The 22,413-nt window shown below is 43.8% G+C and overlaps 1 non-coding gene across 1 annotated transcript; it reads left to right on the forward strand.

The window, feature by feature from the left end:
- The first annotated feature begins 12,495 nt into the window (after positions 1–12,495).
- Positions 12,496–12,602, forward strand: LOC125590813. The gene has a single exon (XR_007326815.1). It is a non-coding gene; the product is annotated as a small nucleolar RNA R71 (small nucleolar RNA).
- Positions 12,603–22,413: the final 9,811 nt, after the last annotated feature.

Genomic DNA, 22,413 nt, shown 5'->3' on the forward strand with positions numbered 1-22,413 from the left:
TAGCATATAAATGGAGATATTCCATTTTGTCTGATCTTCGTAATTATCTTCCAAATTTCGTATTTATCCGCGGAAACTTGACATTTATCTTCCCTTGCGAACCAAGCGTAAACCGACATGCGGTTTACGGGCTGTTGGTTAAGAAATCGTAAGTTGGGCCTCGAGTCATGTCTTAGGTCCCTTTGGGCCGTCTTCCGACTCGAAGCGTTTATTACGGCTTTTTTCGATAAAGAATGAACTTTCCGCGGTTTTTAAGGTAAAGTTTGATTGATAACTTAGAAATGGCGGGGAATGTGAGATGGGTTCGCTACGGTATTCGGGAGATAGCATTGAAGGGTAGACGAGAATGCATGGACTGATGTCGTATCGACGTTTCGGAAGAGCTCGGTCGCTACGTAGCGACCGAACTTTGGTTCGAGCTCGGTCGCTACGTAGCGACCGAGCGGAATAGGCGTTTGGTCGCTACGTAGCGACTGATCTTTGGCTCGAACTTGGTCGCTACGTAGCGACCGAGCGGAGCACGTGTTTGGTCGCTGCGTAACGATCTCTCTCGAGCTCTTGTCCGATGATTCGCGTTTCTTCCGCAAAGGTTTTTCGTAAAGAATAATCTATTTCGAAAAAGTATTTGTCGACGAATTTTTCTACGTTTTTCTTCTTCGGGGATTTGGACGTTAACTCCGTTGTAACTGTTTTTAACCCCAACAGTTAGCCCCCCAGCTCGTTAGAGTCGAGACTCTTGCGGGTGGTTTAACGATTTTGGCGAAGTTAGGCGGCTTGTGTTGCAGATCATCTCTCCTTTCGAGAGACAATAGTTCGTCGCCAAGCCAAGAAAGAAAAGGCGCGAGCTGGCGCCGAGTTACCGTCCTCTCTTGCACTGGCCGTTGCTCCGGATCATGGGACCGAGGGCGTAACTCCGCGAGATACGGGAACTCTCGCAGGCTCGGTTGTTCCGGATGCTTCGGCTTTACCTGCTGGATCGTCCATGACTCCGATTTTCGTCGAAGATAAGGGGAGAGCCGCTGACTCTATGCCGCCTCCTCCTGCAAGGAAGGAGATCGTTCTAGCGCTGCACGCTCCTAGTGTTGTTCCGGTTACTCAGCCTAAGGGCCGGAAGAGGAAGTTTACCAAGGGCGGTGACGGGGAATCTTCGCAGCAAGGAGGCTCGAGCATAGCGTCGGGGCTTCGCGGAAAGGTTTGTCGCTCACTCACTTTCTTGATCGTTGTATTTTTTCTAAAAGACAAAGAATCTCTAACTTTCTTTTCGTTTTGCAGTTCGTGTCGTTGATCGACGGGATGATCAGCGAGTGCGGTTCTGAGACCAGCCGTCTTGCCGGGGAGTTTTTGGAACTTTAGGGTAGATGGTCCGAAACCGAGGCCATGCTGACGGCCGTCAAGGGTTCTCACTGAGTGAAAGTGTCAAAACTTGAGATCGCGATAGGGGAGCTCGAGAGGGACCTCGGGAAGACGGCGAGTTCGTTGCTCAAGGAGAAGAAGGCCAGGAAGGCCAAATCTTCAGATGTCCGTCATCTTCAGCGTCATATTGAGAATGATGCAGGATTAGTGAGCCGCGGGATTCAGGAGGCCAAGGACGCTCTTAGTTCTGAGTTCCAAGCTCGCTTGGCGAAGATCTCCGCATTTCTGGGCTCTCTCGAGTGCATTCGGAACAGGGATTTACCCTTGGCGATGATCGAGGGCGGGATGGCTGTGGTTCAGTTGTTCCGAAGTGAGACCCCTCCGACCTTAGAGGCCAAAGAGGCCCGACTATCCGGCTGCAAGGGAGATTTGGCAGTCGTGGATGGAGATTTTGATCTCATCCTAGCTGATCTGAAATCCGCGTGCCTCCTTCCGATGTGTTCAGAAGGCCCTGAGGGGAAGGATCCGGTACTCGGGGGTGACGCGGCTCCAGGTTTAGATGAAGCGACGGGTGAAGAGGGAGTGTGAGCTCTGAGGATGACTTTTGTTAGATCTCTTGCGGGAGAATTTTTTTTATATTTGATGTTTCGGCCTTAAATGGCCTTATTTCATGTTTCGGGACTGGCCGTGTGTGGCTTTGAATCCCCGCCGCTCTGCGGCTTTTATGACAAGATGGTCGAGTTACGTTTTTCATAAGCTTACGTATGGTGTGGAAGAAGGGTGATGAGTTATCGTCTCATATCCTTTTTCGATGTGAAATGTTTTGTTCGAGATCTGTTTCGGGAGTTTTTCCGCGAGGTATCGACTTTGCGGGATATCTGAAGATGTCGAACATAAACATAGAGGCATGGTTTTGGGATCTCGTATCTTTTGGATATCATGCCTTGAGATGTTAGAAACCAGTGCGCTGGGTTTAGGGCAAGACCTAGGTTTACTTTCGGTTTAAGATTTTGTGCGGTGACTAGCCGGCTATCGTTTTATCTGTCTCGATTTTAACCTGATTCGTACCGATTTAAAGTCCGCGATAGGTTCTCGGCTTATATGACTTGTTAGATACGAATCGAGCATCTCTCCGGAGACAATTTTTAAGCCAACCGGAAGTGCTGGACCAAAATTTTGGGTTTCTTTTATAGCGCTATTATCCTTGTGTCGGATGTACGAGAGTCATCTTTGTAAGATGGCTATGTCTGTTTAGGACGTTCGAGAGTTCGATGTGATCAGCACCGAACTTGGCGGCGAATGCCGTTGTTTAGAGTTTTTGCACAAGATATGTGTTAAAATGTTCATCATTTTTGACGGAGTGTCCGTTTTCGTCGTTCGGAAGAAGTAATCCTTGAAGCATCTCTTGCGACGTCTCGCGATGCCAATGGCTGCTTCTTCCTAACGGCTGATTTATTTTCGAAATTCGAAAATGTTTTGCGGATAAAAGATGATTTGCTTGGTCAAAATATGTTGGAAACATCGAAGGCGTGGTCGGATGTTTTCGATTTTGAGAGTATACGAGTATACGTATCCACTCCCCCCCCCTTTTTTTGATGAGGGGGGACAGCTGAATTTGCCTTTTGACAAACTGTCTACGTACTCCTTATGGAGATCAAGCCGTCTCGTAGTTCGGTGATTGTGAGTTGGTCAGTGATAGTATTTTTTGAGATGCATTGCGTTCCAGGTCCTTGGAATTTTTATGCCTTGCATGTTGGCAATTTTGTAGGAGCCTGGTCGGACGATTTTTTCGATTTTATAGGGTCCTTCCCAGTTTTCTCCGAGTTTTCCCGCGTTTCGTTCAGCGGTGTTTTGGAAGACTTTGCGAAGGACTAGATCTCCCTGATTAAATCTGCGATTCCGTACGTTGGAATTGTAGTACTTCGCGGCTGCGTGTTGGTAATTTTGGATTCGGATGAGCGCTCGATCCCGGCGCTTGTTAATGAGATCGAGGTCGTCGAGGAGCATTGCGTTGTTGAGCTCCTCTCGTTCGGGAAGTAATCTTCTTCGAACACCGGGGAACTCTACTTCTGCGGGAATCATGCATTCCGTTCCGTACACCAGAGCGAAAGGGGTTTCTCCTGTTGCTAGCCTCGGGGTGATACGGTGGGACCAGAGGACTCCCTCGAGTTCGTCGGCCCACCTGACTTTTTTGGCCTCTAAGCGTTTCTTCAGTCCGTCGAGAATGGTTTTATTAATCGTTTCAGCTTGTCCGTTACACTGCGGATATCTGGGCGTCGATTTGTTAAGCCGTATCTTCCATTTTTTGCAAAACGCCTCGAACCGGGTGGAGATAAACTGAGATCCGTTATCAGTTATGATTTCGTAAGGAACTCCATGCCTGCAGATGATGTTTTTCCATACGAAACTTTCGACTTGGGCATCTTTTATACTTGCGTACGCATCTGCCTCTACCCATTTTGAAAAGAAATCGATGAGAACTAAAAGGAAACGCTTTTGCTTTGAATTATGAAGGGGACCGACGATGTCCATGGCCCAGCGCATAAAAGGATAGGGCGATGTGATGGAGGAGAGGACTTCGGCTGGTTGTCGGATGGTTGGAGCATGCCTCTGGCATTTTTCGCATTTTCGTGCGAACTTCTCGCAATCTCCGATCATCGTTGGCCAGTAGTATCCATGGCGTTTGATTTTCACTGCCAGTGATCTTCCGCCGGAATGATTGCCGCAGGACCCAGAATGTACTTCTTCCATCACTTTTTTCGTTTCTTCCCCTTCCAGGCACATCATGAGTGGTCCGGAGAATCTCCATTTGTAAATTTTGCCGTCTACTGTTACGTAGCGCGCGGCCTGTGTTCGGACTTTGCGGGCTGCCCATTTCTCGGTGGGCAGGCGTCCGTCTATAATGTAGTCTTGAATCTTCTGCAGCCACGGGGTATCGCAGCCGTAATCAGATTGCTCTGATTGCGGTTGTATTGCAACTTCTTCTTCTTCGTCGCCTTGAACTTCTATGAGGTTGACGACGATTGGTGGTCCGATGCTCGGGTGTTCGATGAACTCGACCGGAATTATCCTTTTGAGTCCTGGATCAGAACTTGATGCTAAGGCCGCGAGAGCATCTGCCTGGATGTTTTCGGAACGGGGAATTCGCGTGAGGGCAAAACAGTCAAACTTTTGAGCTAGTTTTCCGACCAGTTTAAGGTACGCATCCATCCGTTTGTCCCTGGCTTCATACTCTCCGCTGTACTGACTTGCCACTAACTGGGAATCGCAGTAAGCGTGGATGTTTCGTATCTTCAAGTCGTGAGCCAAACGCAGTCCTGCGACGAGTGCTTCGTATTCGGCTTCGTTGTTTGAGGCGTGGAATTCCAGCCTAAATGATTGCTCTAAGATCTCGTTCGTTGGAGATGTGAGGCGAATTCCGATGCCTGATCCCTGCTTGGACGAGGATCCGTCGACGTGAAGGAGCCAAGTGGAATTTGGTTCCTCGTTGTTTATGGTCTCTGTCGGTAATTCGACCAAGAAGTCCTCAAGCACTTGTGACTTTGCGCTTGTTCTTGGTCGGTAATCGATGTCGTATTCGCTCAGTTCTACCGCCCATTTGGCTAATCGGCCCGATTGACTCGGGCTATGCAGGATCGTTCGTAGGGGAAAAGTCGTGAGGACGACGATCGTGTGGGATTGGAAATATGGTCTTAGTTTTCGGGCCGATGTTATGACCGCGCATGCTAATTTTTCCATTAGCGGGTATCTAGATTCGGCATCCAGCAAGGTTTTGCTGATATAGAAAATAGGTTTCTGTTCGCCGCGTTCTTCCCTGATTAGCACGCTGCTCACAGCTGTTGCTGATACAGCGATGTACAAGAACAAAGGTTTCCCCTACACTGGTTTTGCGAGGACTGGGGGGGAAGCCAAATACCGCTTCAGATGTTGGAAAGCGTATTCGCATTCTTCTGACCATTCAAATTTTTTATTTCCCCGTAAGACATCGTAGAAAGGCAGGCACTAGTCTGTCGATCGCGAAATAAAACGGTTAAGTGCCGCGACTCTACCGGTCAACCTCTGGACTTCCCACTTATTCTTCGGTGAAGCCATCTCTATCAGTGCGTTGATCTGTTTTGGATTAGCCTATATGCCACGGAATATGACTAGGTAGCCGAGGAATTCCCCTGATGCCACGATGAATCTGCATTTTGTCGGGTTGAGCTTCATGTTATGAGAATTTAACTGGGCGAAACATTCCTCGAGATGTGATACGTGATCCTTTGCTTGGAGGGATTTGACGAGCTTGTCGTCGATATAAACTTCCATCATTTTATCGAGTTGTTGAGAGAACATACGGTTCACGAGTCGTTGGTAAGTTGCGCCAGCGTTTTTGAGGCCGAAGGGCATTACCCTGTAGCAATAGGTTCCGCGATCGGTAATGAACGCAGTCTTTTCGCGATCGTCAGGGTTCATCATAATTTGGTTGTAACCTGAGAAGGCGTCCATGAAAGATAGAAGTTTGTTTCATGCCGTTGCTTCTACCAATCGATTGATGTGTGGCAGGGGGAAACTATCTTTTGGACATGCCTTGTTTAGGTCGGTAAAATCCACGCAAACTTGCCATTTTTCGTTTTTCTTTTTGACTACTACGGGGTTGGCGAGCCAGTCTGGATACCTCACTTATGTTATTGACCCGACTTTAAGCAATTTTTCTACCTCGTCGTTGACCGCGGAAGCTCGTTCAGGTCCTAGCTTCCGCCTTTTTTGTTTGACGGGCTTGAAAGTCGGATCGATATTTAATTCGTGACACGTTATGTCAATGTCAATCCCCGGCATATCTTCCATGGCCCATGCGAAAGTATTGAGGTTCTTTTTTAGACAGGTTACAAGCTCTGTCCTCAAAGGCTCACGGGGATTGGCTCCGATTTCGACGCATCGTTCCGAAGATGCTTCGTCGAGACAGACCGTGACCGAATCTTGACTTCGCGAACCTTGGTCGGAGACCTTTTTCTCCGTTTTTCTAGGAACGGTCTCGAGGTCTGGTCTTTTTTGTTTTTGTTCTGCGGTGTAACACACCTGTGATACTCTCGGGTTTCCCCATATTACCTCGGTTCCGGTAGGGGTTGGAAACTTGAGGCAAAGATGGTACGTGGATGGGATAGCACGCATGGCGTTCAACCATGGCGTTCCCATGATAACGTTGTAAGATGCAGGACGGTCAACCACTAGAAACTCTGTGACTCTTGTCACGGTTCCGGATTTGACTGCGAGATTAATCGATCTGTAGGCCACGGTCGTTTCTCCCGAAATTCCCAGTAGTGGGCTAGGGTATTTCACGATTTTGAATTGATCGATGCCCATATTCTCGAGAGTATCTTTGAAGATGATATCGGCCGAACTTCCGGTGTCGATTAGCACCCTTGCGACGTCGATATATCGGATCGTTAGTTCGATAACAAGGAGATCGTTTCGAGGTTTGGCTCGATCGACCGTTGCTCCCCCCTTCAACGAAATGACGTTCGCGCACATTGAGTCTTGCATATCGTCCATGATCGGTGAGTGGGTTTTGCGGGTTAGATTGATCCGTACCTCCCCCCCCCTCCTTCTAGCGCCAAACTGTGGGAACCGAAATTCGCAATGTCGATTTCCGTTTAAATAAGGAAACTAGGAAAAACCCTAATTTCCCAGAGGTCCCGGATATCTGCTAATACCACACGCCAAGCAAATCAGAACACGATAATGACAACGATAAAGTATAAAAATCGTAAGAAGAGAGCAAATAGAAGTCTTATTCCGAATCTGCGTTTGAGCGTTTACAACAAGGTAAGTGTCTGGGCTACGAGAGCTGTCGGCGAGATTCCTAGTTCTAGCAACCCTAAGACGGCTAAACCTAGTTGAGTCGCAGCTCGAATAACAAAAACGGAAAATTGCCTAAAATCGCTCTAAGTGCTTAGTTTGCTGTGTCAAAATCCTCCCCCCATGCCTCTCGCCTAGGACCCCTTATATACTGGCTTCAAGGTCGATTTACGCTTTTCCTCTTCTGCCCTTAAGCCGCCATAGCATAAAAATGGAGATATTCCATTTTGTCCGATCTTCGTAATTATCTTCCAAATTTCGTATTTATCCGCGGAAACTTGACATTTATCTTCCCTTGCGAACCAAACGTAAACCGACATGCGGTTTACTAGCTATTGGTTAAGAAATTGTAAGTTGGGCCTCGAGTCATGTCTTAGGTCCCTTTGGGCCGTCTTCCGACTCGAAGCGTTTATTACGGCTTCTTTCGATAAAGAATGAACTTTCCGCGGTTTTTACGGTAAAGTTTGATTGATAACTTAGAAATGGCGGGGAATGTGAGATGGATTCGCTACGGTATTCGGGAGATAGCATCAAAGGGTAGACGAGAATGCATGGACTGATGTCATATCGACGTTTCGGAAGAGCTCGGTCGCTACGTAGCGACCAAACTTTGGTTCGAGCTCGGTCGCTACGTAGCGACTGAGCGGAATGGGCGTTTGGTCGCTACGTACCGACTGAGCTTTGGCTCGAACTCGGTCGCTACGTAGCGACCGAGCGGAGCAGTTGTTTGGTCGCTGCGTAACGATCCCTCTCAAGCTCTTGTCCGATGATTCGCGTTTCTTCCGCATAGGTTTTTCGTAAAGAAGAATCTATTTCGAAAAAGTATTTGTCGAAGAATTTTTCTATGTTTTTCTTCTTCGGGGATTTGGACGTTAACTTCGTCATAACCGTTTTTAACCCCAACAGTTAGCCCCCAGCTCGTTAGAGTCGAGACTCTTGCGGGCGGTTTAACGATTTTGGCGAAGTTAGGCGTATTGAACGAAGTTTACTTCAAATTCCGCGGAAGAGAATTCTCGAGAAAATTTTTATTTAAAAAATATAAAATTCTGAGTCCCCATTTCTATAAGTAGTGAGCTCTTGTCATTCATTTGCTTCACACCTTTCCTTCTCCAAGCCTTCAAAAACTCTCTTGCTCCAAATCTCTTATTTTTAACATGTCTTCTTCCCATGGTGACAAGCGAAGTTCCGATGTGGAGATGGGCGAGGCTACATCTCCGGCGCCGATTCCGACTTCTCCGGTCGAAGCGCCGGCTTGTGTTACCGATCATCTCTCCTTTCGAGAGACATTAGTTCGTCGCCAAGCCGAGAAAGAAAAGGCGCGAGCTGGCGCCGAGTTACCGTCCTCTCCTGCACTGGCCGTTGCTCCGGATCATGGGACCGAGGGCGTAACTCCGCGAGATACGGGAACTCTCGCAGGCTCGGTTGTTCCGGATGCTTCGGCTTTACCTGCTGGATCGTCCACGACTCTGATTCTCGTCAAAGATAAGGGGAGAGCCGCTGACTCTATGCCGCCTCCTCCTGCCAGGAAGGAGATCGTTCTAGCGCTGCACGCTCCTAGTGTTGTTCCGGTTACTCAGCCTAAGGGCCAGAAGAGGAAGTTTACCAAGGGCGGTGATGGGGAATCTTCGCAGCAAGGAGGCTCGAGCATAGCGTCGGGGCTTCGCGGAAAGGTTTGTCGCTCACTCACTTTCTTTGATCGTTGTATTTTTTCTAAAAGACAAAGAATCTCTAACTTTCTTTTTGTTTCGCAGTTCGTGTCGTTGATCGACGGGATGATCAGTGAGTACGGTTCTGAGACCAGTCGTCTTGCCGGGGATTTGTTGGAACTTCAGGGTAGATGGTCCGAAACCGAGGCCATGCTGACGGCCGTCAAGGGTTCTCACTCAGTGAAAGTGTCGAAACTTGAGATCCTCATAGGGGAGCTCGAGAGGGACCTCGGGTAGCGACCGAGCTCCGTCTCCGTAGCGACTGAGCTCCGGCTCGAGCTCGGTCGCTACGTAGCGACCGAGTTCGAGCGGAATGGGCGTTTGGTCGTTACGTAGCGACTGAGCTTTGGCTTGAACTCGGTCGCTACGTAGCGACCGAGCAGAGCACGTGTTTGGTTGCTGCGTAACGATCCTTCTCGAGCTCTTGTCCGATGATTCGCGTTTCTTCCGGAAAGATTTTTCGTAAAGAAGAATCTATTTCGAAAAAGTATTTGTCGAAGAATTTTTCTACGTTTTTCTTCTTCGGGGATTTGGACGTTACTTCGTCGTAACCGTTTTTGACCCCAACAATGGAGAAGTCCTTTATGAATCTCCTGTAAAACCCAGCATGACCAAGAAAACTTCGGATGTCTTTCACTGTCTTTGGTGGGGGCAAACCAACCATAACATCGATTTTGGCCTTATCCACCTCAATTCCTTTCTCTGAAATCTTGTGCCCCAGCACAATCTCTTCTTTGACCATGAAGTGACACTTCTCCCAGTTCAGCACCAGGTTGGTGTCTTCACATCTCTGTAGGACCCTGCACAAATTTGACAAACAAGCAGAAAACGAAGATCCATAGACGGAGAAATCATCCATGAGCACCTCCACAACATCCTCAATCAGATCAGAAAAGATCGACATCATGCACCTTTGAAAGGTTGCTGGAGCATTACATAGACCAAATGGCATTCTTCGATATGCGAAGGTACCATAAGGACATGTGAATGTTGTTTTCTCCTGATCATTGGGATGTATGGGGATCTGGAATAATCCTGAATATCCATCAAGAAAACAATAGAATGGATGATTTGTAAGTCTCTCAAGCATCTGATCAATAAATGGAAGTGGAAAATGATCCTTTCTAGATGCAGAGTTCAGTTTGCGGTAATCAATACACATCCTATGCCCAGTGACTGTTCTTGTTGGTATCAATTCATCCTTGTCATTTTTAATCACAGTTACACCACCCTTTTTTGGCACAACATGCACATGAGATACCCATTTAGAATCTGAGATAGGGTAGATAACACCAACATCTAAGAGTTTAAGAATCTCTTTCTTTACAACATCCTTCAGGTTAGGATTTAACCTTCTTTGATGCTCGATAGATGTCATTGATTCATCCTCAAGATGTATCCTATGCATACACAAAGAGGGTGATATTCCCTTGATGTCATCAAGTGAGTAACCTATTGCTTTTCTAAATCTTTTAAGTGTTTTCAAAAGTTCAGATAGCTCAGTTTCAGTAAGTTCACTACTCATAATGACTGGATAAGTTCCATTAGGACCAAGAAATGCATACCTTACACCATTGGGGAGAGCTCCACCTTAGGCGCCTTAAGCTCGCTCCAGTCGTTTTTCTGGGTGTCCCCTTGTTGAATGACCGAGGCTTCCTGATGGACAATTTGAGGCAGCTCCTCATACTGATCCTTACTACCAAATCCTCTGTGTGAATCCAACATCATCCCATAGGCAGCACTCTCCAGGTTCTGAATCACTTCAGCTGGCCTCTCTATCGTCAAAGCATGCTGTAGAGGGTCTTCTATTGACAATTCTTCAAGGAGCTCATCAGCAAGGGCATCCATCTCTTCAATGTAGAAAACTTGCCCTTGAACTGTTGGTTTCTTCATTACCTCCTTGATGTCAAAGTGAAGAACATGCCCTTTACCCAAGTGGAGATCAATCTTGCCCTCTTTCACATTAACAATTGCTCCTGATGTAGCTAAAAAAGGCCTTCCAAGGATTAAAAGATCTGCAGCTTCCTCACCCATCTCAAGCACCACAAAGTCTGTAGGGATCTCATATTTTCCAACCATAATGGGGAGGTCCTCCAAGATACCCAGCGGGTACTTCACTGAACGATCAGCCAATACCAGAGACAGACTACACTTCTTGTACTGAGTGAAACCAAGCTTCTTAGCAACAGATAAAGGCATCAAGCTAACACTAGCTCCCAAATCGCAGAGACATCTATCAAATACCATAGGTCCAAGAGCACAAGGTAATGTGAAGCATCCTGGATCTTCTAGCTTCTTTGGAACAACAAGCCTCTGGATGATGGCACTGCACTCATAAGTGAGAATCATCATGCCCTCCATCTCCTTCTTCTTTGCAGCTACAACATCTTTCAGGAACTTGTTATATTGAGGAATTAGCATGAAAGCATCAATGATGGGCATTGTGACTTGAACTTCACTCATCATTTGCTTCTCAAATAGAGCTTTGTACTTCTCTAGCAGCTGCCTCTTGAATCTACCAGAGAATGGTAGTTTGGGTTCATAGGGAGGAGGAACAAAAGAATTCTCACTTGCTGGAGCAACAACTTCACCATCTTTCACTGTTTTCTTCTCTTCCCCAAACTTTCCTTTACCTTTCGCTTCCACAATCTTCTCCAAGATTTCATCATTGATTTTCTTATCAATAATCACCACTTCATCATCTATGTTGATGGCAACCCCCTCACCTTGTTTCTCAGCATCCTTGGTGAGAGCTTTCTGAGGTAACTCCTTACCACTCCTGAGGGTGATAGCTTTCATGGTCTCCTTGGGGTTTTGCTCAGATTTTCCAGGTAAAAAACCTTGTTGGAGATTTTATTGAGTGTTCATGGCAGCAAACTGGTTCTCCAAGGTTTTGAACTTGTTGTTGAGCTCATTGTAGCTTCCATCAATCTTTGCGTGAAGGTTTTTCAACTCATAACCAACATGCTTCTCACTTCTTGTCTGAGACTCCAACATTTGTTTTAGTAGGGCATCAGTGCTACTGACTGGAGGAGTAGAGGTAGAAGTAGTAGGTTGTTGTTGGGTAGGTTGTTGTCCTTTGTTGTTGAAACCGGGAGGAGGGTTTTGTTGAGGCTGATAGCTGCCTTGCTGGTTGTTCCGAGGCTGATAACCACTCTGTTGGTTGTTGGGGTAAGATCTCTGTTGGTAGTTGTTGTACTGAAAGTTTGGCTCTTTCTTGTACCAGCTACCATTGTTGTTGATGAAGCACAGCTCTTCTTGCCCTTCCAAACCATCAACTTCCTGGACAACTGGTGTGGCTTCTTTGTTTGGGTTACCAACAAAGTGCAGCTGCTCCTGGGTGGCCTTATCAGCAATGAGAATGTCAATCTTATCCTGGAGAGCCTTTAACTCCCTCCTCGTCTGCTTGTCATCTGTTCGACTGCCTCTGTCGTGGTCTCCACTGTAGTCTGCATCACTCTTTACCATGTTGTCAACCAGCTCTCCTGCATCTTCCTCAGTTCTCCCCAAGAAGAACCCATTGCTAGTTGTATCCAGTCTGGCCCTGTACTTAGGAAGAGCACCACGGTAGAATGTGCTCAGCAAGCTCTCCTTAGAGAAACCATGGTGTGGGCATTGAGCTTGGTAGCCCTTGAATCTCTCCCAGGCTTCACTGAAGCCTTCCAAGCCTTTCTGTTGAAATCTGGAGATCTCATTTCTCATCTTAGCAGTTCTTGAAGTAGAGAAGAACTTCTCCAAGAAAGCTTTCTTGCAGTCATCCCAAGTGGTGATTGAGTCACTTGGTAGAGACTTCTCCCACTGTCGTGCCTTATCCCCCAGAGAGAAAGGGAATAACTTCAGCTTTAAGGCATCCTCAGACACACCATTGGATTTTGACAACCCACAGTAGCTGTTGAACCTGTCCAAGTGATCAAATGGGTCCTCTAGAGCCAAGCCATGATACTTGTTGTTCTCGATCACGTTGAGGAGTCCTGATTTGATCTCAAAGTTGTTGGCTGCTACAGCTGGTGCTCGGATTCCCTATCTATGACCATGAATGTTGGGGCGGTCATAAGTGCCAATGGGTCGAGCTGCTAGCTGTTGGTTTTGTGGAACGTTTTTGGCATCATTTTGAGGTATGTCTCCCATATCAGTATCCAATCTCTGCAAGTGAGACTGTTGCTCTTCTTCTCTTCTCTTTCTAGAACACTCTCTCTCTAAAGCTCTGATGTCTGCGGCTCTTGGAACTAGGTTTGATGGACCCCTGCTCCTCAAGTTCATACACCTGTAAATTAAAGGGAGGTGAAGAAGGAGAATCAGTAACTAAAGAAAATAAAAATGACTTAGTCTCAAGCAAATGACTAAATCTCAATGTTCAAATCTACTTAGAATTTGGCAACGGCGCCAATTTGATATTAGGAGTTTTCAAGGCTCGTAAGACAAATGTTGTAGTATAAATGATTGTCGAACCAATTCTAAGGGATTTCAAGCACTGAGAATGCAAATACTTACTTAATCTAAGTGCAACCGATGATTTTAAGGGTTTTCTAAACTAATGATTAATACTAATGCAGTTTCAGAATAATAAAAATGGTAAATGAGTTGACTTTCTTAAATAAGGAAAATGAGAACTCATGGGCATAGGAATTGGACCTTGGGTGATCAAGTTTCTAACTAAGGATGGCAGACGAACAATCAAACTATCAACCTTAAGCTTAGACACGATCCTAAACAAACTCTATGTCTAGATGAATGTTCATTTACTAACACATTTCAAACAACAAATGTCTTTGGTTGAATAGTATGAAAGCAATCAATACTAACAGGTCTAAGGCTATCTTAGCACTTCTAACAACAAATGTCTTTGGCAAAAATATGCTAAAAGCTTAGAAGAGTTGTTTCAGACATTTCATCGAACACCTTTTGGGTGGGAAATGCTTTAAGATCAACTTTTGAGAAGCTAACTCAGAAGATGCATTATGATTACTCTACTAGCAAGGTTTTGGAATGATCTACTCTAAAACATCCTAGTTCTGACCTAATCACCCTTAATCTTCCTAACCCATGAATTCAAATGGTGATTACTCACTACTCTTCATGATTCCTCTTAAACCCATTTTGGTTTTCAGATTAATCATACAGAGGGATACAACAACGAATTTGAAAACACAGAATTGCAATAACTAGATGAACAAAGATGATTCAAGAGATGAACTTTCCAAAGGTTTTTTCTTAGAACAAAAGATAATATGTCTGGTGGCTGCCAAAAGTACTTAAAACATAGGTTTTCAGAAGTAAAAACGTGCATAATGAAATAACAAAAAGGCCTTGAGTAGAAATGAATTCGAGCAAACAGAAGGCGCACAGCGACCTCCAGTAGTCGCTCTGAGAGGTCGCTCCAGGCTTCGGGAGCGACCTGGAGGGGTCGCTGCGAGACGTCGCTCCGGGTCTCTCTTCGCGAGCAACCTCGTTGTGTCACTCCGGTCATGTCGCTCCCAGCTGGAGCGACCTTATGGTGTCGCTCTGGCCAAGTCGCTCTCATGCCTCCGAGCGATGGAGACGCGAGCGACATCGGGGTGTCGCTCTGGCCAAGTTGCTCTGAAAGGGTGTCACAGCGACTTCACGGTGTCGCTCCGGTGAGGTCGCTCCCATGCACTGCTCGTCCAATGATCACTTTTATCACCTCTTTTGAGCTCCAAATGCACCCAAATGTCTCCAAGAACTCCATGTGGTACTCCAATACCTGATAAGGACTCATGTATGCAAAATGCAACCTAAACATGGTTAAATCCTAGTCTATATGATCAAAATGCACATGGGTGAATGGATAAGACAATGGAAATATGCAAGATATCACTTGACGTCAACTAATGAGACAAAACGTTGGCACGCACGCTTAGGACATATAAACTCAGAGTCATTGAAGGGTATGATACATAAGGAACTCGTGCTTGGTCTCCCGAAGATAAGCATGGAAAAAGAAGTCTGTGGATCATGTTTGCTTCGGAAACAAGCAAGGAAATCATTTCCTAAAGCCACCGCGTATCGAGCAAGTGAGACACTTGAGCTACTTCACGGAGATCTTTGTGGACATATAACACCAAACACACCTACTGGCAACATGTATATCTTTGTCGTTATTGATGATCATACCAGATATATGTGGACTATGTTGTTATAAAAGAAAAGTGAAGCATTCAGCAAGTTTAAAAGACTCAAAGTTCTAGTTGAAAGAGAAACGGGAAAGAAGATAAGAACTTTCAGAACTGATAGAGGCGGAGAGTTTGTATCAAGAGAATTTGATGCATATTGCGAGAGTTTCGGGATCAAGCGGCATCTAACCGCCCCATACACGCCACAACAAAACGGTGTCGTGGAGCGCAGAAACAGAACCTTGATGGAGATGGCAAGAAGCATTCTAAAACATATGCATATGCCAAACTATCTTTGGGGGGAAGCTATTCGACATTCTACATATCTTATCAATCGTGTAGCCACGCGATCATTAAAGAAGAAGACGCCGTATGAAGGACTACGCCATAAGAAGCCGAGCATTGAGCACTTAAGAGTTTTTGGGTGTATAGCGTATGCAAAGGTAGACACAAAGTTCTTGAAGAAGCTGGATGATCGAGCACGAATGCTGGTACACTTGGGAACAGAGCCCGGATCGAAGGCTTATCGCCTTTATGATCCACAAACACGTCGAGTAGTGGTCAGCAGAGATGTAGTGTTCGATGAAAGTAAAGGTTGGAATTGGAGCTCAGACGAAACAGAGGAACAGAGCATGGGAAATTTTGAAGTGACGCTAGGGACGTTTGGGAATCATGGGATAGACGATCATATCGCCTCTTATGATGAGCAAAAGTATCTGGAACAGGGTACTAACGACGAAACTGCTCCATCTGAGAATATAGAGAATGTAGACAATGAAGAAGAAAGTGAAGAAGAAGAGATACAAGAGTTAAGACGATCAGAGAGACAACACACAAGACCGAAGTATCTCGACGATTACATACTGCTTGCCGAAGAACTTGGAGAAAAGATTCTCCTGTATTTAAATAATGAGCCACGAGATTATGGTGAAGCTAAAGAATCAGCCGAATGGAGACGAGCCTGTGAAGAAGAGATACATTCGATCGAAAAGAATAATACATGGATTTTAGTCGATCTTCCTTATGGGGCAACACCAATTGGACTAAAGTGGGTGTTCAAGATCAAATGCAACGCCGATGGAAGCATTAACAAGTATTAGTCAAGGTTAGTTGCAAAAGGATACGTGCAACGACATGGAATCGATTATGATGAGGTCTTCGCGCCAGTAGCTCGACTAGAGACAATAAGACTTCTCGTCAACCTAGCTGCGACAAACGGATGGGAAGTTCACCACTTAGATGTAAAGACAGCGTTACTGCATGGAGAATTAAAAGAAACAGTCTATGTTAAGCAACCTGAGGGTTATGAGAAGAGGGGAGAAGAAAGAAAAGTTTACAAGCTTAACAAAGCATTATATGGGCTCCGGCAAGCACCGCGAGTTGGAACCACAAGTTGAATCAAATCCTCTGTGAGCTTGGATTCAAGAAGTGCTCAAAAGAACCCTCAGTATATCAGAAGACAGTAAAAGGCGACATACTAGTGGTTGCAGTCTACGTTGACGACCTGTTTGTAACCGGTACCAACATCAAGCTCATCGGAGAGTTCAAGGAGAGGATGTCAACCAAATTTGATATGAGCGACCTTGGCAAGCTTACATATTACCTTGGCATTGAGGTGTGTCAACATCAGAACGGGATCACGCTTGTGCAAAGAAGATATGCAATGAAGATACTAGAAGATGATGGAATGGATAAATGTAATTCTGTTCAAACTCCTATGGAAAGTGGTCTAAAGCTGTCGAAAGCAGAACAAGAAAAAGAAATAGACGTGACGAGGTTTAGAAGAAACATCGGATGCTTGCGATACCTTATCCACACACGGCCTGATCTCGCATATAGTGTGGGAGTTCTGTCACGTTTCATGCAAAGTCCGCGTGAGTCACATTGGATTGCGATGAAGCAGATATTGCGGTACTTGCGTGGAAGCGTCTCGTATGGGTTAACGTTTGAACGATCAACACAAGGAGTACCGAAGCTCTTAGGATACAGCGATAGCAGTTATGTATCTGATCCAGATGATGGGAGAAGTACGACAGGCCACATCTTTTACCTTGGAGAGAGCCCAATCACTTGGTGCTCGCAGAAACAGGATACGGTCGCTCTATCTTCGTGTGAGGCAGAGTTTATGGCAGGGACAGAAGCCGCAAGACAAGCTATTTGGCTACAAGACCTGCTTAGCGAAATAACGAACCAGCCAAGTGAAAGAGTGATCATTCGAATTGATAATCGTCTGCAATTGCTCTAACAAGAAACCCGGTCTTTCATGGAAGGAGTAAACACATACACAAGAGATACCATTTTATAAGAGAATGTGTAGAAAATGGACAGGTGGGAGTAGAACATGTACCCGGAGACAAACAGAAGGCTGATATCTTGACAAAGGCTTTAGGAAAGATTAAGTTCAAGGAGATGAGAGACTTCATTGGGATGAAGAACTTGGCGGAAGAGAGCTTCAAGCTTAGAGGGGAGAATGTTGGATTAAGCTTGAAGTAGCTTTAGATACAAGCTACCTAATCCTAAAGTGTTGTGGTTATCTATAAGGATTAGGAAATATCTTATTTGGTTATTCCTAATGAGTTTAGGAAGTTTAGAGTCATATATAAGGATATGCTAATGTGTAGCATAACTTGTGAGTTTTATGAGTTTGAGAGCTTGAAGTTTTGAGATAATTTCCTCAAGAGATTAATAAGAAGAGTTCTTATTTTGTGAGTTCATACAATCTTACTTTCAAGAACTTGATTTCTAGAGTAGAAACTATGAGAGCTTGTCAGAATTATTTTTTATTAAAAGAGTAAAATACTAATTTTTATATCTACCATTTCATCGTTTTTTCTATCCGGAAACTCTTTTTGTTTCTTTTTCCATTTTCTGTTTATTTTCATTTATTTTAATTACGAGTGGTCAATATTAAATACTTCAAAAATATCTCAAACAAAAAAAAATATTAATATTTAAATGTAATTTAGCTATTTAATTAACTTCTCTCTTTTCGATTCTATTTTTTTATTTATATTATAAAATATTCTCGTGAAAACCTCTCAACGGAGGTATTCTAACAACAACTAAGTCGTTGGTTGAAAAATCGGATACAGAGAAAACAAAACCATCCAAAATTTATAATTGTTAATGCTAACATGATCATCCAAGTTTTATAATTGTTAACGCTAACACGATCAACTATCAAAATTGTAAATAAAATTACAGATCAGATTCGGCTGACAAACAGAAGAATGCAGGTTTGGACTTTTAATAGAAAGCAAAATGCCAAAATAAACTTTTATCAAAAAAAAAAAAAATGCCAAAATAATATTTTATTTAGTTGATGAGTAAACATAGAAACAATGATAATATAAGCTTGAACCAAGTTTGGAAGGGATAGTAAATGAAAGAAAGCAAAGTGTTTGAAATTAGAGAAAAGTTTGTAGTATGAATTGGCAGCTATGACTTATCCTTCTCTTCTTATCATTCTTTGCTTATATAGAGTGCCAGTCATTGAGCAAAGCGGGGGAAGCGGAGTTTTACAGCCATTTTCAGTTCTTAGTTATTTCTGTAAAAGCCGGAAAACCGGACCGATGTAAACGATATAATAAAAGCGAAGTTAAGAAAATAGACGAATATATAAAAACGAATACGAGGACGATAAGAAACCGTATTCGCAAATAGACATGGAGGCGAGATATGATCTCTTTCCTTAACTCAAAATATTCGCTCCGTTAGTGAGACGGGACTGTACGAATATAGATTCCCAGGATACAACCATGGCAGACGAATCACGCCTCACTCGTGATCGCCCTATCGAACTATAAACTCTACGAAACACTCTCGCAATATAGACTTACGCAGAGGGATTTTTTGCTGTTGGATTTCGATCAGGAAAAAAAAAATTCTCCAATGAAGGAAGAGGAGAGACGATATTTTAAAGAGTCGGAGAAGACCCACTTCCCGCAACAGCTGCTGCACGTGGGCGAGAATCTCGCGGAGATCGAGGGAAGTTGAGTTCCGAAACTTCTTCCTCAAGACTCTCTCTTATCTCGTTTTAAATCGAGAGGATAACATGCATGACATTTTTTATTTTTTAGACAAACTACTTGTCGTTTTAAATAAAATTGTATGCTGTTTTTTCCCGAAATAACTGGCAAAACGTTGAGCTTAACTTGGTCCAAAAAGAATAGTTCTTATCGGGCCAAAGGCCCGACACCCAAGCCCAAGCCCAAGCCGAGCCGGCCGGACGGCGGAGGCGGCGCGCGCGTGGGGAGCTCTCTCTTCCTCTGAGCTGTTTAACCTCTCATGTCATGAAGACATATATATACTCCTCAAAATCAACTCTCCCAACCAATGTGGGATGTTGTTAACTTCATTTCATTAAAGCCAACAAGGCTTTTTGAAAGAACCCATAGGCCCATTTCATTTTCACATTTTGCCATATATTATTTGAGCCATTAGGCTTAATAATTAGGTCCAACAATCCCCCACATGAATAGAAATGACTCTTCTAAAACATATGCAGACTAAATGCAGACTCGATAGACTCTAAAGAAAAACTATACTTATTCTAATCATGATTAGACTAGACAGACTTATCGAGAGTGTTTGCGAAAAATTCACTGTGTTTGAGTTGGTGGCATTTTTAAGCCTTGAACCACTCATAGTTAATATCTGTCGGGTTTACTTTACCAGAAGGTGAACATGATGTCTTGAACCAACCGGTGTTTTATGTAAACCGAGACAACATGCATAACGCAACTTCATTTTCTCGTAGAACTTAGTTCTCTATTGTGTTCATTGTGGCCCTGAACTATTCCTGGTTTTCATGAGTGAACTTAGAGAATATAGCCTTGCATTCATTCTCCTAGAAACGGCCCCATTTCACACTCATTAGGTGATTGACCATGAAAAGTATTGAGTAATACCCTGCTTAGAAGCTATGGAATCATTAAAAGCTTATGCTTATCCTTCACACATTTGTTAGCACTTTTATCATCTTAGGAGCTGGGAATAGACTACTTTGTCTCAAGTGCTTTGGTTAGATTCTGTTTGATTTTGTTTTCCCTTTGAACCTACGTCTTGGGATCTCCAGTCATGATAGGTAGGGTTGCCATCAAGCATCCTCATTCGTTATAGGCTTTAAACCCATTCCTTTTGATGATTTAGCAACAACATCTCGCGGCAAACCTTTAGTAAATGGATCCGCTAGGTTGTCAGCCGATTTGATGTAGTCAATTGTGATTACACCAGTTGAGATAAGTTGTCTAATGGTTTTATGTCGTCTTCTGATGTGACGGGATTTTCCATTGTAGAGATTATTCTGAGCCCGAGCTATTGCTGATTGACTATCACAATGTATGCGTATAGCTGGCACAGGTTTCTCCCACATAGGAATATCTTCCAAAAAATTTCTAAGCCATTCATCTTCTTCTGCTGCTTTGTCTAATACTATGAACTCAGATTCCATGGTAGATCTGGCTAACACTGTTTGTTTGGTAGATTTCCATGATATTGCTGCTCCTCCTAGTGTAAAGACATATCCACTCGTGGATTTTGAGTTTTTAGAATCTGATATCCAGTTAGCATCACTGTATCCTTCTAAAACTGCTGGTTCTTTACCATAGTGAAGCCCAAAATCTTTGGTGTAGCGCAAGTAATTGAGTACCCTCGTTATAGCTTTCCAGTGTGTATGACCTGGATTACTTGTATATCGACTAAGTACGTTTACTGCATGCGCCAGATCCGGTCTAGTACAATTGGTCAAGTACATGAGACTTCCGATCACACGTGCATACTCGTTTTGTGAAACCGCTTCACCTGAATTCTTTGTCAAGTGCATTTGGGGATCTAACGGAGTTTTCGCCGTACTATTAGAGTAATTTTTAAATCTCTCTAATATTGTTTGAGCATAATGCGATTGGGTTAAGATAATTCCGTTTGAATTTCTTGTGACTTTAACCCCGAGAATTACATGTACTAATCCCAAGTCTTTCATCTCAAATGTCCCTTTGAGCATGTTCTTTGTTTGATTGATAATGTCTTTATTGCTTCCAATAATGAGCATATCATCTATATATAGACATAGCAAAACATACGCATTTTTGGTAGTTTTGTAGTATATGCATTTGTCACATTCATTAATTTTGAAACCATTTGACATCATTGTATTGTCAAATTTTTCGTGCCATTGTTTAGGAGCTTGTTTAAGCCCATAAAGTGACTTTACAAGTCGACATACTTTGTCTTCCTGTCCGGGAATGACAAAACCTTCAGGTTGTTTCATGTAAATTTCTTCTTCTAAATCCCCATTTAGAAAAGCAGTTTTTACATCCATTTGATGGATTTCTAGGTCTCTTAAGGCTGCGATTGCTATCATCAGTCTTATTGATGTTATTCTCATCACTGGAGAATATGTATCAAAATAGTCAAGGCCTTCCTTTTGTCGGAATCCTTGAACTACAAGCCTAGACTTGTATTTTCCACCAGGTTTTCGTGTCATTATCCATTTATTCCCTAATGCTTTGCAGCCAGGTGGTAAATCCGTTATGTAATAAGTATAATTTTGCATGATCGAATCAAATTCACTCCTGACCGCTTCGTTCCAGAATGGAGCTTCTGGTGAAGCCATGGCTTCTGCCAAAGTTTTTGGAACATTTTCTACTAAAAATGCCATTAGGAAATCTTCTCCAAAAGATTTTTCCTTCCGAGCTCTTTTGCTCCTTCGAGGTTCATCTTTTTCTTCATTTTCTGAAATATCATTTATAGAAATCTCGACGTTTGTCTCAGTTTCAGAGCTTTTGTCATTGTCTCTTTCTTCTCGAGTTCGTTTTGAACCTTGTTTTTCCTTATATGGAAAAATATTTTCAAAGAAAGATGCATTTCTTGATTCCATGACTGTATTTTCATGAATGTCTGATATTTCAGATTTATGTACCAGAAATCGATAAGCATTACTGTTATGTGCATATCCGATGAAGATGCAATCCACTGTTTTAGGTCCAATAGTGACCTTCTTTGGTGGCGGTACTGCAACTTTTGCCAGGCACCCCCACACTTTGAGGTATTTATACGAAGGTAAATTACCTTTCCATAATTCATATGGAGTTTTGCCAGTTACTTTGTGTGGAATTTTGTTGAGGATATAATTAGTGGTAAGCAATGCTTCCCCCCACATGTTCTGGGGTAACCCAGATTCCTGCAACATTGCATTCATCATCTCTTTTAGAGTTCGATTTTTGCATTCAGCAACTCCATTAGATTCTGGTGAGTAAGGAGCTGTAGTTTGATGGATTATTCCATGTTCTTTACAGAATGCATTGAATGGACCATCATACTCGCCTCCTCTGTCGCTTCTAACTACTTTAATAGTTGTTTTAAGCTGATTTTCGACCTCGAGTTTA

This window comes from Brassica napus, chromosome C7 (genome assembly GCF_020379485.1).
Source record: "Brassica napus cultivar Da-Ae chromosome C7, Da-Ae, whole genome shotgun sequence".
Taxonomy (NCBI): domain Eukaryota; kingdom Viridiplantae; phylum Streptophyta; class Magnoliopsida; order Brassicales; family Brassicaceae; genus Brassica; species Brassica napus.